Below are 16685 nucleotides of genomic sequence, written 5' to 3'. Positions count from 1 at the left end.
CATTATCAATTCCCCCCGGGCACAGTTATCACTTAAAAATAAAGCCAGTTAAGCCACTCGATAGCACTTTTCCGGGAGGCCAAGCCGAGTATTCACTACATGGATGCCTTTAGGAACGCGGAGTTCACGGTTAGTCCGTGCAGGAAAGTTCTCTACATGGGCGCCTTGAGGAACGTGGAGTTCACGGTTAGTCCGTGCAGGAAAGTTCTCTACATGGGCGCCTTTAGGAACGGCGTTCACGGTTAATTCGTGTAGGAATCTTGGCTCGGCGGCTCCGCCGCCTTCAGTGCTTCAACTTCTCGGAACGTCCCTAATAATTAGGGTGGGACCACTGGTCCCTGTAGTCCCCTGAATACCGGTCTTCTTCTCGGCCACTACTTTGCCAATTCTTCCTTCGGGAGCGGCCGTAACTCAGGGAGCCTCCATAATAATATTGACTGCGGCCACCACCAAAACTACCGCCCAGTTGTCCTCTCCTGTAGACCTCTCGACGCCTACGAAATGCCTTCCCTACTGTTATGGTCCGACCCTCCAAATCCTTGCCATTCCAATTCTTCTCTGCCTCTCTGGCGTCGTTTGTGCTGGCAAACGTGACAAAGCCGAACCCTCTTGACTGTTGCGTTTCCCAGTCTCTTACCAACCGCACTTCCACCAGCGGCCCATATCTGTTGAAGACAGAGGTCAGAACTTCTTCCTCTGTTTTGAAGTTCAGTCCCCCTACAAATAACTTGGCACTTTTGTCACCATCCCGAGCTGGCGTGGTGTTATTTTCCCTGCTGGGCTCTTTCTCAACCCTCAGGTTACCATAAACTTGACCCCCGGCCAAATCATTCCCGAGAACCACAGATACACCCTCTACAGGAAACGTGGCTTGTAAACCGACGGTGACCGGTCCTGACACCAAATCGGACTCCAACTGGATGACCTGAAGGGGAGCACTAACACCGCCCCCGATCCCCTGTAAACGAACACTATCCCCCGTTGCCGTCTCCTCGGACCATGGCAAAATGCCTTCAAGCATTAAAGATTGATGGGCCCCTGTGTCTCTCAATATCCTAACCGGTCTCCGGTTAGTCGAGGCTCCATCCAGTGACACAAACCCCTCGGAAACAAATGGTTGGTAACCCTCTTGATGGCGATTTCTTACGCTAGCCATCGCATTCGGAGTTGTAATAGTCGGACTCCGCTCTGGGTTGTCCCTTTTCATGAGGTAACAACTGGACATCAAGTGTCCAGGTTTTTTGCAAAACGCGCAAGTAGGCCCGGAGGAAAAACTCGGGGTCTGCCTCGGGCCCCCCGAACTATAAGTTTGTCTTGGGCCCGCATCCCTCTGATTTCGAACCGGTGGGGTATCATAGTTGTCCCCATAATCATCTCGAGGCCGCCGCCATGTATGGTCGTTCTCCGCACCTGCTGTTCCCCACCTCCCCTGCGGAGATCTAGGCGAGGAGTTAGGTTCGTGGACCCCTATTCGGTGGGTTAAGGCATAATCATCTGCCATGGTGGCTGCGTCCCACAACTTTGGTACCTTCTTTTCCTGCAGGTACACTTTGATGTCCTCGTGGACACACTGCTGGAATTCCTCCACCAGGATCAAGTCCCGCAATGTCTCGAAGTCTTTCCCGACTCCTTTTGACTCACACCACCGATCAAACATGTTTTCTTTCACTCTGGCAAACTCCACATGGGTCTCACTCTCCCTCTTCCTGGCATTCCTGAATTTTTGCCTGTAAGCTTCCGGAACCAACTCATAGGCCTTGAGGATGTGCTTCTTCAGTACCTCATAATCTGCACATTGGTCCATTGGTAGCGCCGAATAAATTTCCTGAGCTTTCCCCACCAGCACACTTTGTACGAGTATGGTCCAGGCCTCCTCCGGCCAGTTTAATTGTCGAGCCACTTTCTCAAAGTGTGGGAAGAATTTCGCGACTTCCTTTTCACTGAACGGTGGAACCAGCCTCACATGTCTGCCCACATCCCAGGTTTTCTGGTGAGGTGTCGACCCCGTCAGCAAGGGTGGTGCCTCTCCCCGTTCTCTCATTAACTCCAGCTCCTTGACTTTGATTTCTTGCTGAAGCTCCATGTCACGTTCCTTTAATTCCCTTTCCGCTTTTCTCTCCTCTGCTTCGAGGTCCCTTGCAGCTCTCCTTTCCTCTGCTTGTTCCTTTTCTCTTCTTTCCTGGAGTTCTCTTTCCACTCTCCTTTCCTCTGCTTGTTTCTCTTCTCTCCTCTCCTCTGCTTTCCTTTCTTCTTCTGCTCTTTCCTTTTCTGCTTTCCTTTCTTCTTCTGCTAACCTTTCCTGGAGTTCTCGTTCCACTCTCCTTTCCTCTGCTCGTTTCTCTTCTCTCCTCTCCTCTGCTTTCCTTTCTTCTTCTGCTCTTTCCTTTTCTGCTTTCCTTTCTTCTTCTGCTCTTTCCTTTTCTGCTTTCCTTTCTTCTTCTGCTCTTTCCTTTTCTGCTTTCCTTTCTTCTTCTTTGATCCGTTCCTGGCTCCGTAATTGCAACTCCAGTTTCCGGAGCTCCACGTCTTCTGGTTCTTCGGGTAGCCACTCCCAGGCTAACTCGTCCCATGTTCCTAATCCCACCATAGATTGTATCACCGTGGCCTGCAACTCTGCCTTCCTCAAATTAGTTCGGACCTCCAAGTTAAAATGTTTGGCCAATTTCAAGAGATCCGACTTTAGCAACGCTCGGAACTGTGCCTCACTCGGGGTTACCCCAAAGTTCTGTGCCACAAACGCCATGGTGCCTATCGTTAACACCTGTTAACCTTCACCCCAAGACTTTCCCCAATTTCTCAAAAAAAAATATTACCAATTAATAATTAATTAATAAATTTTAATTACCAAAAATATTATTATTTTATTATTTTATACACTTTTAGATCCCGGACGTAGACCCAATTGCGAAACCGCAAATCGTAATTTGGACGAGCCCCCAATTCTGTTACGTGGTCCCCTCAGTGCATACCAGGTCTCGGTGACCCCCGGACCGTGAGAGGACCTTCGCCAGCAAATAGTATTATATAGGCGCATTCGCCACGCAATCCATAGGAATTTCACCCAGGCGACAACTGATGTGCAAGTATATATTTCCAATGGTAATGATACCAAACACTTTCAAAGACACAACCACGGAGATTTTCCCCGAGCAATCAACAATACACAACCAGGCACAATCAATATTACAACCATGTGAACTCATCTACACAAACTCTAAGATGGCCATCTTAATCTTATACATTCCTCACGTGAGCCCCACTCCTGACTCCCTCCGTGGTCAATGTCTCTCCTCTCCGCACACGGGCGGTTGAACGAGCCCCGGGCGGACGTGCTCTAAACGTGCCGTCTCGGACTGGGGCCGCGGCTGCAGCGCACCTCCTTTCCAAGCCACGGGGCAAACCCAGCGCGGCTTCCGACGCGAGCGAGGCCCAACGTGCGGACCCGTACGCGTCTTTGTAGACGGGGCAAACTGTCCCGGACGCTTGGTTTCGTGCACGAACTCACAGTGACTGGACGTGTCCAAAGGTATTTACCGCCCAGGTAACTCCTCTCGCCAGACGTTTCGCAACGGCGCGTTTTCCGCGCAGCGTAAGGTCGATTCCACCTTCTCGTCGTCGCGGGGCGAGGAAGAAGAAACCTTCCTTTTCCTCGTGTTTTTTCTCCTCCGTTTCCCGTCACTTCCGCTTCCGGCCACTTCCGTTTCCTGCCACTCTTTCAGAAGGGCTCCTGACCCTCCAACCACAACAACTACACAACAACTTAATATACTACACACGGAAGCAAACACCTGCATGGTAATTCACATACATTCACATAAATATGTAACAGTAAGACATCTACAATCAGATATGTAATGCTCAAAAGTTTTATATAGTTAAAGTAAGTACAACAATAGAACTGAAGGCTGAAGCAAAATCCCTCTCCCACCCCAACCGAACCCAATAAGATGATAAACTGCAATTTGTCAATAAATGCCTTCTCAACTATGTAGACTGACTGATGCTGTGGTTTGCAGTGATGGAACTGATACTGCTTTATGCCGCGGACAGTTTTGTCTCTTATTTCAGTTATTTGAGCCAGAATGTGTTTCTTGTACACAGATGTGTCCAAAGAACCACAAAGTTGCTATTGACCTGGGCAATTAAAAAAGCCAAACTTTTCTCATTCTTCAATGCCTTCGTGAGCTTTATACATGGAAAAACCTGACCTAGTTGTTGAAGCTGTGGTATGTAAATAACTATTCTCTATAAATGCAATATGTACAGAGGAAGAAGTTAAAATATAAATACAGATTTCTAAAAATTTCAAAAATAAAAAATTTTCAAATAAATATTAACATTTCTTTAAAAAAAAAAAGGTTTAATATAATTAATCTTAATGAAATATAATCCCCTGGAAATATTTTAACTCCACCACAATGAAGACAAATTTATTATTTAGTAACCGTTTTTGTGATAAATAGAAGATATATTATCTTGATATTTGGAAATTAGATTGATTAATATTGTTGCGGTTTTGAGAACCCACACTTGTTGTAAATATCACATCATTAAAGGTTAAAGGTAGCACCCCATAGATAGGCCACAAGCAACACGTAGGTCACCATAGGACGTCAATTATTTCATAGTCTGTGTTAGATAAGGCCATCCCCAATAGTTGAATCTGCGTTGTGTCAATCAAATAAGAGTAGGCCCTTCCGTCCATTTTTGCAGCCCCCCTCCAAGCGACACCATTAAGCGCGCTCTCCAGTCTGTGCCCCATGGCCCCTCCCAATTTGGTACGCTCCTTGGCTGCAGCCTTCGCTGCCCTTGAGCGTGAGCTCGCTCAACGCCACCATAAGCCACGAGCTGAAGCCCGGAAAAAGGGGGCGGAGTGCCAGGGAGAAGGTGTGGCCACGTCACCCAGCCGTAAGGGCGGGGCCGGTAAGCAATAACCAGCCAACCAGGGCTGGAGTGACATCGCCTGACAGGGCGTGGTTGGGGCTGGTGGAGCGATCGCTGGCTTGACTTATAAAAGCGCGCGCAAAAGCCCTTTTACAGGACTCTCGTAGGAAGCTTGTACTAAAAGGACTCTCGCTAAGGACTGTTCAGAACTGATGCGATTTGAAGGACTGCAAGGAAGCGCACTGATTACAGAACTGTGCACAGAGGAAGCTTATGAGCTTGATAAAAGAGGGCTCGCTGGCATTGGTATTTCAAAGCAGGACATTGGGAAGGGGGCGCTTGGAGCGAGTCGTGCGCATATGACATACGCAGTATACCAGCCTTCCCCCGTCATTATAAATTGTCCGCTCGCGTTACGTTACAATACGAGCTGCCTGCCGGGTTTTTCATTGCCTGGACCGGAGCCGGACTGGAGCCTGGACACGCTGGTGACCTCCTACCCGACCATCTGCAATCCCCGTGTGAGTGACTGTGTGTGAGGGGGGCCCGTTTGTCCAGGGAATAAGTTAAGACTGTAGTAAGACTGCCCTGTGTACTTTTCCTTCCTCTTCCTTTCTTGTACATTCTTTCATTTCCTCTTCTTCTTTGTACATTTGTTAATAAACCCAACTGTTCTTCCTGTTTTCCTGGTTTCCTCTCCATCCGATTGCATCAGTCTTTTCTCTAATTGGGTAAGTGTGGCACGATCGCAACCGCTATAATCGGGTCTAGTCTTGGTTAAAAGCTTGGATCGCGGATTGCTATCCGCTCAGCAATATTCCATCAATATCCGTGATTCGAGTGGGAGTTATTCCCTCGTTTCCGGTCGGCGTTAGTACTTAGGTAGTAGCGAATCCCTAGGCCTAACAAATCCTACCTAATGCCGCGCCGGGAAAGACGTTATAACTTCCAGGGTTGCGTCGGCCAGATAAAAGGACAAGGGGATTAACCCCCTCTTGATAAGGGGAGAGCCGACGTTTGAGATCCGTAACAATTGGTGTCAGGAGTGGGATTTGGGACCCGAACCAAATTTTTTATATTTTGGACAAATTTAGTCGAAATTACGAGCAACCGAAATTTTATTAAACCATCTAAATTAAATCGTGCCATGGATAGCCAAGGCGATCGGATGCCGGTGGTGGGAAATGAGGGGGTAGAGGAAGGGTTCGAATCAACCCAGGACCCCGGGGAAGAAGTGGGACAATTTGGAGGAATGGAGGAGGATGCAGTTAATGAGGGTGTGGCAGTAGTGGTTGCAGGCGCACAAAATGGCGGTGCCTCGCACATGGCGGCGAGGGCCGCGCCCGCTGCGCAAAAGAGGGTGGTCGACATGCAAGCCTTCATGGCACAATTCATGGTGGAAATACAAAAAAAGAACGACAGCATTGACAAGATGGGAGAACAATTGGAACGAATGGAAAACAGAATGGGCGAGGGAGTGGAAAACCAAATTGGGGAATTGAGAGATGGGTTAAGTAATTTGGAAAATAGAATGGGGGAGCAATTGATCAGTCAAATTGGGGGATTAGAAAGCAAATTAGGGGGCCAATTGGAGGACGTGAATGGCCAAGCCAGAGAAATAAACAAGGGGTTAGCGAGGTTGGAAGCCAGGTATGAAATAAAAGCATTGGGGAAGGACATTGACCGCAGGTCGAGTGGGAAAGGCACGATGGTATGTGACGGGGTAGCGCGGTTTGAGGAGCGTGGGTTAAGCGAGGGTGAGCAAAGCACAGCCGGGTGGACCGGGGTGGAAATCGCGACATGGAGAATAGAAAAGCCGACGACCGCAGAATTAGAAAATTTTATTTTATTAGCGCCAGCGGTCGTCGAGAAAAAAGAAAATGAAATCATTATAGTGGAAATTGGGGTGGAAGAAACGGCGGACTTAGAAAAGCAATCGCGGGAGGAAGAGATGGAAAATGTGCAAAGTCCGCGTTCGCATCATGATGCAGTACTTCCTAACCCCAATGAAAGTTTGCAGCTGCGTGTGGAGAGAAGAATCCCAAAGGTGAGCATGGCTGTATATGGCGCGAAAAGGTTTGGCGCAAAAAGGTTTTTCGCGCGCTCGGGATCCCGGCGTCACCCGGGCGCTTGTGGAAGGTCCGTGGTGCGCTGTGTGAATGGAAACGATGCGCGTGTGAGGAAAAGGTGTGCGCCGAAGAGTGAATGTGTTACAGATTGTGAAAGTGGGAGTGAGTGTGACACAGAGTGTGAGATGGATGGAGAGAGTGTGCGAGGATGCACACCGGAGCGTGTTGAGGAGCGTGTGTGGGGATGCACACCGGAGCACGTGATTGGGTGTGCAGTGGGAGATTGCACACCCATGGGTAGGTGTGCGCTGAGTGGGTGGATGCAAGAGTGCACGCCCATGGTGGGTACGGAGTACGTAATGGGGGAGAGTGCACGGGAGGAGTGCGTGGAAGAGAGGTGTGCCACAGAGGAGTGTGTGATAACGGAGTGTATGGGATGTGCGAGTGAGAAAAGGGTCGCGTGTGAAGGTGAGAATGTGACTCGAGCATCGACGCTGACCGGGGCAGCGCTTAGGCCGACGTATAGCCGACGCGAGCTCTTGGGGCGTGGTGTTCTTTGTGTGCTGCAGGGGCCGGCGGGGATCGTTGCCATGGCGCTCTTGCAAGGAGCGCCGTGCACGATTCGTGCCGGGTCCCGCCCTGTATGGTCGGTGCCGCGTCGTAGCGGCGAACGGCACGATTTCGGGGGAGAAAGGCCAGGTCGGACCTTCGCCCCCTGGCGGGCACGGTGCTCCGACCGGGGCAGGTTGGGCCATCGGGCCGGAGACCGAAGGGCTCCACGCCGAGATGGACCCTGGAACCTCGGCCTGAGTATGCCTCCTCCCCAGAATCGAAAATGCTGGACGGACCCAACCAACAGTAGACCAACCACCAGTATGCATTGCCGGCTTTTCGAAGCCGAACAGTAAAAATGTATTACAGCGCACTGAGAGGCTCGAGTGGAGTGGACGAATGGTAGTAGTATTGGCGAATGGTATCCATTGTAGAATGTCAAGCAACGTCAACCAACGTGTCAACTTGTCAACCAACGATCTACCATCCCTCACATCGTTTATTTTGGGGCAGAGGAGCGGTAGATTTATGGGGTTTGGCGGTGAGAGCTAGCCAGGGAGGGCTAGGATAATGTTAGGAATTTAGAAAGATGACTTTAGGAGACTTGAGCATTAAGTAGTGACATTGTACAAGTAGTGGGGACGTAGAGAGATTAGTTGGTTGATAATGACGAGGGATGTGCTTGGTAAAGACTTGGCAATTAATATGGAATATTTTTTTTTCTTGACTTGGGTTTACTTTCTTAACTCAGTATATCAATCTGGTGAGTTTCTTTTACACTTTGGTGATTTATTTGTTAAAAGAACCATGTCACTGATTGTCTGTCGCAGCAAGAAGTCAACAACAGGATTAGATCACAGGTGGCATGGCAAAATGTACAGACAGGTGCATTTGATGATTGGCTTCACAGTCGGGTATACAAGGGTTGTTGCGTTCTGCATAAGTGGAAAACAACTGCTGCACATCTCCAAAAGTTATTGCCGCTTCCTCTGGAGATGGTCCGTCAGCTCGACGATGCTGTTTGTCATGGAGTGGTGGCTTTACGAAATTACGGCATGAAACAGCGTGCTATTGCTCGGCAGTATGGCATCACTCAAGGTCAGGTGTCAAAGATCCTGAAACAAATGCTCAGAGGGATGTCCCTACTCCAATACCGAGGCCAGAACGTCCACGCAGAACCACAAGGAGGGATGATCGCCTGCTGCACCGGTTAGTCTGCAATGGCTGTACCAAGTCAGCTAATCGTCTTAGGTCTGAGTGGCAGCAACTGACAAATGTGCCTGTATCCAGAAGGCTAGTCAACCAATGACTGGTTCAAGCAGGCTATCGTGCCAGGCGTCCCCTGAGAAAGCCACGCCTGACCAGACAACACCGCCAGTGCCGAATGCAGTGGGCCAGAGAGCACCGTCAATGGCAGCCATGACACTGGAATCACGTGATCTTCAGTGACGAGTCTAGATTTCTGGTCTATCGTCAAGATGGCCGCGTCCGAGTGTGCAGACAAGTGCATGAAGCCTACAACAAAGATGGTATAGTGCCAAGAGTCCAAGCTGGAGGTGGTGGGGTGATGGTTTGGGCTGCTTTTCATGCAGGGGGCAAAACTGACCTGGTTGTTCTGAATGGAAACCTGAACCAGTTCAGGTACAGGGCCATTCTGGAAGAAACATTGCTTCCATTTGCTCATGCAGCCTTTCGAGGAAACATTGTCTTCCAAGATGACAATGCATGGCCTCATCGTGCTCGCATGATCCAACACTTTCTTGCTGACCGTGGTGTAGAGCATATGGAGTGGCCTGCCATGTCCCCGGATATGAATCCGATAGAGAACTTGTGGGCAGAATTAACGCGTCAAATCGACCACTTGGACCAGCAGCCGACCTCTGTGCGTGAATTGCAGCAGGCTATTGTCACTGCATGGCAAGCGATTCCTGTCCAAACCTTGGCAAATCTCGTGAACAGCATGCCTCAACGTGTACGTGCTCTCCTGAATGCTCGTGGGGGTTACACGAAGTACTGAACTGTAATTTTACTATCCGTAATCCCAGTCGTAATTTAACTTTTGTTTTTGTTAAAAAAAATTTGGCTAATGTGCAAAATAAAGAGATACTTCTGGAAAACGTACAGAAGTTTAACACAGTACTGTCCGTGAATTGAGTTCGATATCAATTTACATCACTTTCAAGGATCAATTTATTTGTTTCGAAATGTCAAGTGTGGTTTTTGTTTCTTTTAAAGGTCACATTAACAAAATCTAGAATAATTTCAACATAATTCCAATGAACTTTTGGTTCTAAGACATCTTGAAAAGTAAGTTCACCCCCACAAAAAAAATATTCCATATTAAATGCCAAGTCTGTATAAGGGATGACAGGGAAAGCACTAGTATTAGAGGGAAGGAGATAGTCAGATGATGCTGTGTGTGTGTAATTGTGGGAACCACAGTGTGCATGGGCTTAAAATGAGGCATTGTGAATGGGAGTCTTGGTGGTGCTGGTGAGCAAATGAGGAATTGAGAGGCAATGCTCGTGAAAGCCATGCATCAAAAAGCCATCAAAAACACGTGATATCAATATCAACTTGACATGGGTGAGACAATGAGACATTGTGGGCGATTCCATCCCTTCCTTCTTGGGAGGGATTGGTGACGAATTTGGTTTAGGGGAGATATGGGGGACGAGACAGTAGAGACGGATTTGTAAATTGTGTAAATATGGGGAGGGGCAAGGGTAGTGTAGATTGACATGGGGGGTTACGTACGACTTGGGACGAGCTTTCTCCGCTCGCTCTCCAGTGCCCCTCATGTCGCATTACCTTGTATTGATGTGTACCCTTGCGCCCTTGCCCCCCACTAACCTCTACTTTGTCTTCCTTCCCCACTCATGGACCATGGTCTTTTGTGCGAGGGGAGTGTGCAGGTGTCCTGAATTGTGCGGCCACACTCTTGCTGCCTGCACCTTGCTGCCTGCCTGGCTGCACTGATACACCATATGGACCACACGTTCTGTGGCCTGGCACCTTTGCTGGGACAGACCATTGCTGCCAGCAGTATCTGACTTGTGGACCACTGTTTTAAGTGGCATCAATGCCATGCAGGCGGACCACTTGAGTTGGCCCTGCTGGCCATAAATAAAAAAAGCGGACGCGGTTTCTGCCCTTTTTATTAATTAATTAACATCAAGCAAGAAGATACAGCCAAGATCCATTGGCCCAGCAGTCAAGACAAGGACAAGGCATCATTTATGATTGTTGAAATGTTTTTGTGCATTTTGGTGCTGGTGCTTTTCATGCATTTTTTATTATTATTATGGTGCATTTATTGTGCATATGGGTGTATGGTGTGTCGGTGCAGTGCAGTGCATAGGGTATTTCCTCTTTTCAAACAATTCTTCGTTTTCCCACAAAAGACAGGTCCTGGGTTATAGTTATGTAAATAATTAAATAGTAGTGTCTTGTAAATAATGCTCCCCACCGGCTTAAATGTTTAGTTTGAGAACCATTCCGTAATTCGGTTAATTGTGGGCGTGAGTCAGTTAGGTAGGACACAACGCAGCAGGTGGGACATATCTAGTGTTAAAACTGTCGCACTCAGGGTAGTAGGTTAAAAGTAGAGGGTAACCACACCTAAGTGTCACACTAATTGTTAAAAGATAGTCCTGACCCAGGTATCAATCGGCTCGGAATGAGCCTGGCAAAAGGAGGGGTGCAGTGTTGCGGTTTTGAGAACCCACACTTGCTGTAAATATCACATCATTAAAGGTTAAAGGTAGCACCACATAGATAGGCCACAAGCAACACGTAGGTCACCATAGGACATAAGTTATTTCCATAAGCGTTGTGTCAATCAAATAAGAGTAGGCCCTTCCGTCCATTTTTGCAGCCCCCCTCCAAGCGACACCATTAAGCGCGCTCTCCAGTCTGTGCCCCATGGCCCCTCCCAATGTGGTACTCTCCTTGGCCGCAGCCTTTGCTGCCCTTGAGCGTGAGCTTGCTCGAGGTGAAGCCCGGAAAAAGGGGTTGAGCGCCAGGGAGAAGGTGTGGCCACGTCACCCAGCCATCAGGGCAGGGCTGGTAAGCAATAACCAGCCAACAAGGGCTGGAGTGACATCGCCTGACAGGGCGTGGTTGGGGCTGGCGGAGCGATCGCTGGCTTGACTTACAAAAGCACGTGCAAAAGCCCTTTTACAGGACTCTCATAGAAAGCTTGTGCTAAAAGGACTCTCGCTAAGGACTGTCCAGGACTGATGCGATTTGAAGGACTGCAAGGAAGCGTGCTGATTACAGAACTGTGCACAGAGGAAGCTTATGAGCTTGATCAAAGAGGGCTCGCTGGCATTGGTATTTCAAAGCAGGACATTGGGAAGGGGGCGCTTGGAGCGAGCCATGCGCATATTACGTACGCAGTATAGCAGCCTTCCCCCGTCATTATAAATTGTCCGCTCACGGTACGTTACAATACGAGCTGCCTGCCGGGTTTTTCATCGCCTGGACCGGAGCCGGACTGGAGCCTGGACGCGCTGGTGACCTCCCACCCGACCATCTGCAATCCCCGTGTGAGTGACTGTGTGTGAGATGGGCCTGTTTGTCCAGGGAATAAGTTAAGACTGTAGTAAGACTGCCCTGTGTACTTTTCCTTCCTCTTCCTTTCTTGTACATTTTTTCGTTTCCTCTTCTTCTTTGTACATTTGTTAATAAACCCATCTGTTCTTCCTGTTTTCCTGGTTTCCTCTCCATCCGATCACATCAGTCTTTTCTCTAATTGGGTAAGCGTGGCACGATCGCAACTGCTATAATCGGGTCTAGTCTCGGTTAACAGCTCAGATCGCGGATTGCTGTCCGCTCGGCAATATTCCATCAATATCCGTGATTCGAGTGGGAGTTATTCCCTCGTTTCCGGTCGGCGTTAGTACTTAGGTAGTAGCGAATCCCTAGGCCTAACAAAACCTACCTAATGCCGTGCCGGGAAGGACGTTATAACTTCCAGGGTCGCGTCGGCCAGATTAAAGGACAAGGGGATTAACCCCCTCTTGATAAGGGGAGAGCCGACATTTGAGATCCGTAACAATATTGTACGACAACAAAAATTGTCAATCAATATCTATTATAAACGAGACCAAAAGTATAAAATTGGTGTAGCCGTGCTTGTTTGATACTTTAGTTGAAGAGGATAACATGACCTGGGTGGGGATACTAGTTAGCAAATAATGTTTGTATTAAAAATGTTTTGCCTTGAGACACTGGTTTATTCTATGTTTCGAGTCAACAATGAACCAACCATACACCGCTTCAATCTAGAAACTTTGCAATAAGAACAAAGGGATTGCAGCGTTATGATTATATTTACTATATCATGAGTATTAATGCTATCATTATTATTATTATTATTATTATTATTAGTATTATTATTGTTATTATGAAAACAATACTACTGTATTAGTTTATTCTATGTTTTGAGTCAACAAATGAACAAACCATACACCGCTTCAATCTAGAAACTTTGCAATAATGACAAAGGGATTGTAGTATTACGATTATATTTACTATATTATTACTATTAACGCTATTATTATTTTTACGAAAACAATACTACTGTATTAAGAAACCTGGGTTAATTTGTCTGAAGTGGCCTGAAGGTCAGGCATGAAGGCATGAAGCCTAAGGCCTTTAAGTACTGTGTCGTTGGAAGACCCATAACGTCTATGATTTCGATATTTGATGGTCATTTTAACAATCGGTTTGTTTGTGTTTCAGAACGAATGAAAAAGGTAAAGGTAGAGCATGGCGATTGTGATATATGACAGGTTCGACGATATGTTCGGCCTGAACGAAATTGGAATCAAAATGGCGGAGTGTGGAGTCAGCCGCCATACCGCCGTAATGACATCACATCACCCCTGTCATGTGACCAGATCGTCAGCTCTGATTGGTGTACGTTTGAGGGAACATACGAACATACGGACATATGGACAGACAAACACTGTTGTAGACGGCTTTGCCCTATGAGCTACACCGCAAAAAAAAATGATTGATTTGCTGATACTCAAAATTGTGAAAATATCCAATTTCATATCTGACAGATACTCTTCAAATGGTACCATGACATTAATGATGAAACAATAAACAGAACAAGAAAATAATGAAAGTAACTTTACCCTGTTATTTTTTTCACTTGGAAGCGAAGATGAGCAACTGGTTGTTTGTTGAAATTGGACCCTAAGTAGAATACTTGGAGGTTGCGTTGGTTTGCATGTTGTCTACAGGCTCTTATAGACTGTGGGTGTTGGAAAAGAGATGAAAGTAGCAGTTGAAAAGTGTCAAATTGTTGTTAAACATAAATAATAAAGTCAAAACCATCACAACACATTTGCTTCCACATTATGTTCAGTATGCACAAGTTTATTTACCATATCTTCATCTACATTCTCCATGTTGCACATTTTGAGTAATGCAAGTAAATCTACCAAATGCAAAATATGGTTGCATTTAAGAGCTCATTTGTGACAGGACTCTCGACGTGGAGCCCATGGTCCTAAACCTATTTGGCACAATATTCCTACAAGTAGACTGAAGGGGCACTGTGGACACTTTTCATGTCTTCTTACACACACACGCGCACACACACACACACACACATACACACACACACACACAGACACAGACGTGACAAAGAAGTGAAGATGGTTGTTAAGTAAGTTAGTTGACAAGACTCTCTCACACATCTTATATATTACACATGTACATACAATCATCCATCCATTCTTGCCAATATCGATGTACCCCTTTATCCCCAATGTTTCTGGAGGATTACTTTAGTCTACACCCTACTCATCCCCATCCCCAAGTTTGGCACATGGAATTTAGCTTGGGTTTGTCTGTCTTCAACTGTCTGTCCTGAACTGTGTTTGATTCATTTACAAATCCAATAGTACTCGTCATATGACAATTTCAAATAAAACTAGAAAGCATCTGAAAATGCAAAGCCCGTATGCGTCCATTTGTATTCAGTTGGCTTCTTCGTCTTCTGTATACTCAAAATAACGAAAATATTTTTAAAACAATGGTGAAGAATCACTTAAAAATTATACTAGCTGGATCCGGATCAGGATCTTCACGAAAATGTAATCGATTCGTCCTTGTCAGACACTCAACCGGTCCACCAAGATTCGTCCAAATCCGTCCATAACTTTTTGAGATATCCTGCTATATGTTGGTTTTAGCCCCATCTCTCAATGGGGAAGAATCACTTTAAAAATTAAATAATTATCATATCCGAATCTATATTCAGGTCTTCAGCAAAATTGAATCGATTAGTTCTTATCACACACATATGCAGTCCACAAAGTTTCGTCCAACTCTGTCCACAACTTTTTGAGATATCCTGCTATGTATCGTTTTTGGCCCTATCTCCCAATGGTGAAGAATCACTTTAAAAATTCTAGTAGCCGGATCCGAATCCGGATCTTCACCAAAATCTAATCATTTCGTTCTTGTCACGCACACTACCTCTCCACCAAATTACGTCCGAATCTGTCCACAACTTTTTGAGATATCTTGTTCACAAACAGACAGCCAGACAGACAGGGGTGAAAACATAACCTCCATCCACCTTTGGTGGCGGATGTAAAAAAAAATACTAAATTAAAATTGATTATTTTATGCAAACTTGACCTTAGACCTTTTGACTAAATTATTAATTTTCCTTCTCCATATTATCATAATAAAGCTTTGTTGAAAATTTGATGGGAAAACTAAAATGGTAAATTGAAATTTGAGGTCAATTGGATGAAAATTTAAGATTTTATGTGATGCTGAACTTTGACCTTTTGACCTTTTGACAAAATTATTAATTTGCCTTCTCCGTATTATCATAATAAAGGTTTGTTGAAAACTTGTGACGTATTATACAGTATTATAGTATATGTACATGGTATTCACAGCCAATATTGTTTGCACATGCGCAAAAATTGTTTGTCGGATAAGTATAATGAATGGACTATGTAATGTGGTACAGGGGAATTTCCAAGACTTTCCGAGGCAATCAAATAAAAGCAAATAAAGACAAATAGAAAAGCGAAAGTAGAAAAATTAAAATGTATTATATTACTAAAGATTGGAATAAAAAGACTAAATCAGCCTTTGGATTAAAGCGCTTTCAACAGCTATGAAAAACAAACCAACAAACAAGACGCTACATTCAGCCTTGTACGTTAATTCCATTACGATGTGAAAGATCAACATCAACACCAATGCAATAACCCCAAGCAATACTCTTTCTATAATGCCTGGAATGATCCTCAAAAACAAATGCTAAACCAAGCCTGAACCCTACAGATAACCCTAACTCAAACTCAAACCCGACACATAACCCTATCTCAAACTCAAACCCTACACATAACCGTAACTCAAACTCAAACCGAACACATAACCCTAACTCAAAATCAAACCCGACACATAATCCTAAATCAAACTCAAACCCGACACATCTATCTATAATTCCAGTAATCTCTGTGTGTATGTTTGTATGTTTGTATGTTTGTATGTTTGTATGTATGTATGTATGTATGTTTGTCTGTGACCGCTGTTTCTCGACAACTACCGGTCCGATATACTTTAAACTTGCCAGGTATATTGCTGGGGACCCGAGGATGTGCCTTTTCAAGGTTTCATATTAATCAAAGAAGTAGTTACCGAGCTATGTCCAAAAAACGATTCAACCAATCAGAGAGCAGCGAGCTATCACGTGTGCCGAACGTGGCGAACAGACTCTGCCTCGGACGGCACATTTGAGAGCGTATTCATTTATTTCACGTTGGAAAACTATGTTGCCGTTAAACTATGTTTTAAAACTAATTAAAACTAATTTGCGATTCATCGTAACTGCGATTTGCGACCTTCCGGACAGTGAAGACTTCACTTCCGGCAGCCAATCACAGAACGCTTTGTTGCGTAGGCGTGGCCGATGTGAGAGCGAGCCGAGCCGAGCGCGTGCGCCATTACGGTTCGTAATTCGATTTCTTCCGGAGAAAATAATAATTTCTCAATTTCTTATGCGCATTATTTCTCCCAATTCAGTCAGAGCGAAGGGCGGAAGCGAAGAGCGTTGTTTTTTTTGTTTACGGGCGTACGGGCGTACGGGCGGGGTAGAGCGTACGGGTAGCGTTTTATTTTTTTTTTTGGCAAGGA

At 46.0% G+C, this 16685-nt stretch overlaps 1 protein-coding gene across 1 annotated transcript in view; it reads right to left on the bottom strand.

Moving 5' to 3' along the window:
• Nucleotides 1-15858, bottom strand: part of LOC137431380 (growth arrest-specific protein 6-like) — a 48568-nt gene extending 32710 nt beyond the window's left edge. The window contains exon 1 of the mRNA XM_078768945.1: nucleotides 13655-15858. The gene's annotated coding sequence lies outside the window, so the exon portion shown is untranslated. The remainder of the gene's footprint in view (nucleotides 1-13654) is intronic.
• Nucleotides 15859-16685: the final 827 nt, after the last annotated feature.

The sequence above is a fragment of the Myxine glutinosa genome, unplaced genomic scaffold (assembly GCF_964187855.1).
Source record: "Myxine glutinosa unplaced genomic scaffold, kmMyxGlut1.1 SCAFFOLD_732, whole genome shotgun sequence".
Taxonomy (NCBI): Eukaryota; Metazoa; Chordata; class Myxini; order Myxiniformes; family Myxinidae; genus Myxine; species Myxine glutinosa.
Note: the sequence above shows the minus strand (reverse complement) of the source record. Positions and strands in the feature narration are given on the sequence as shown.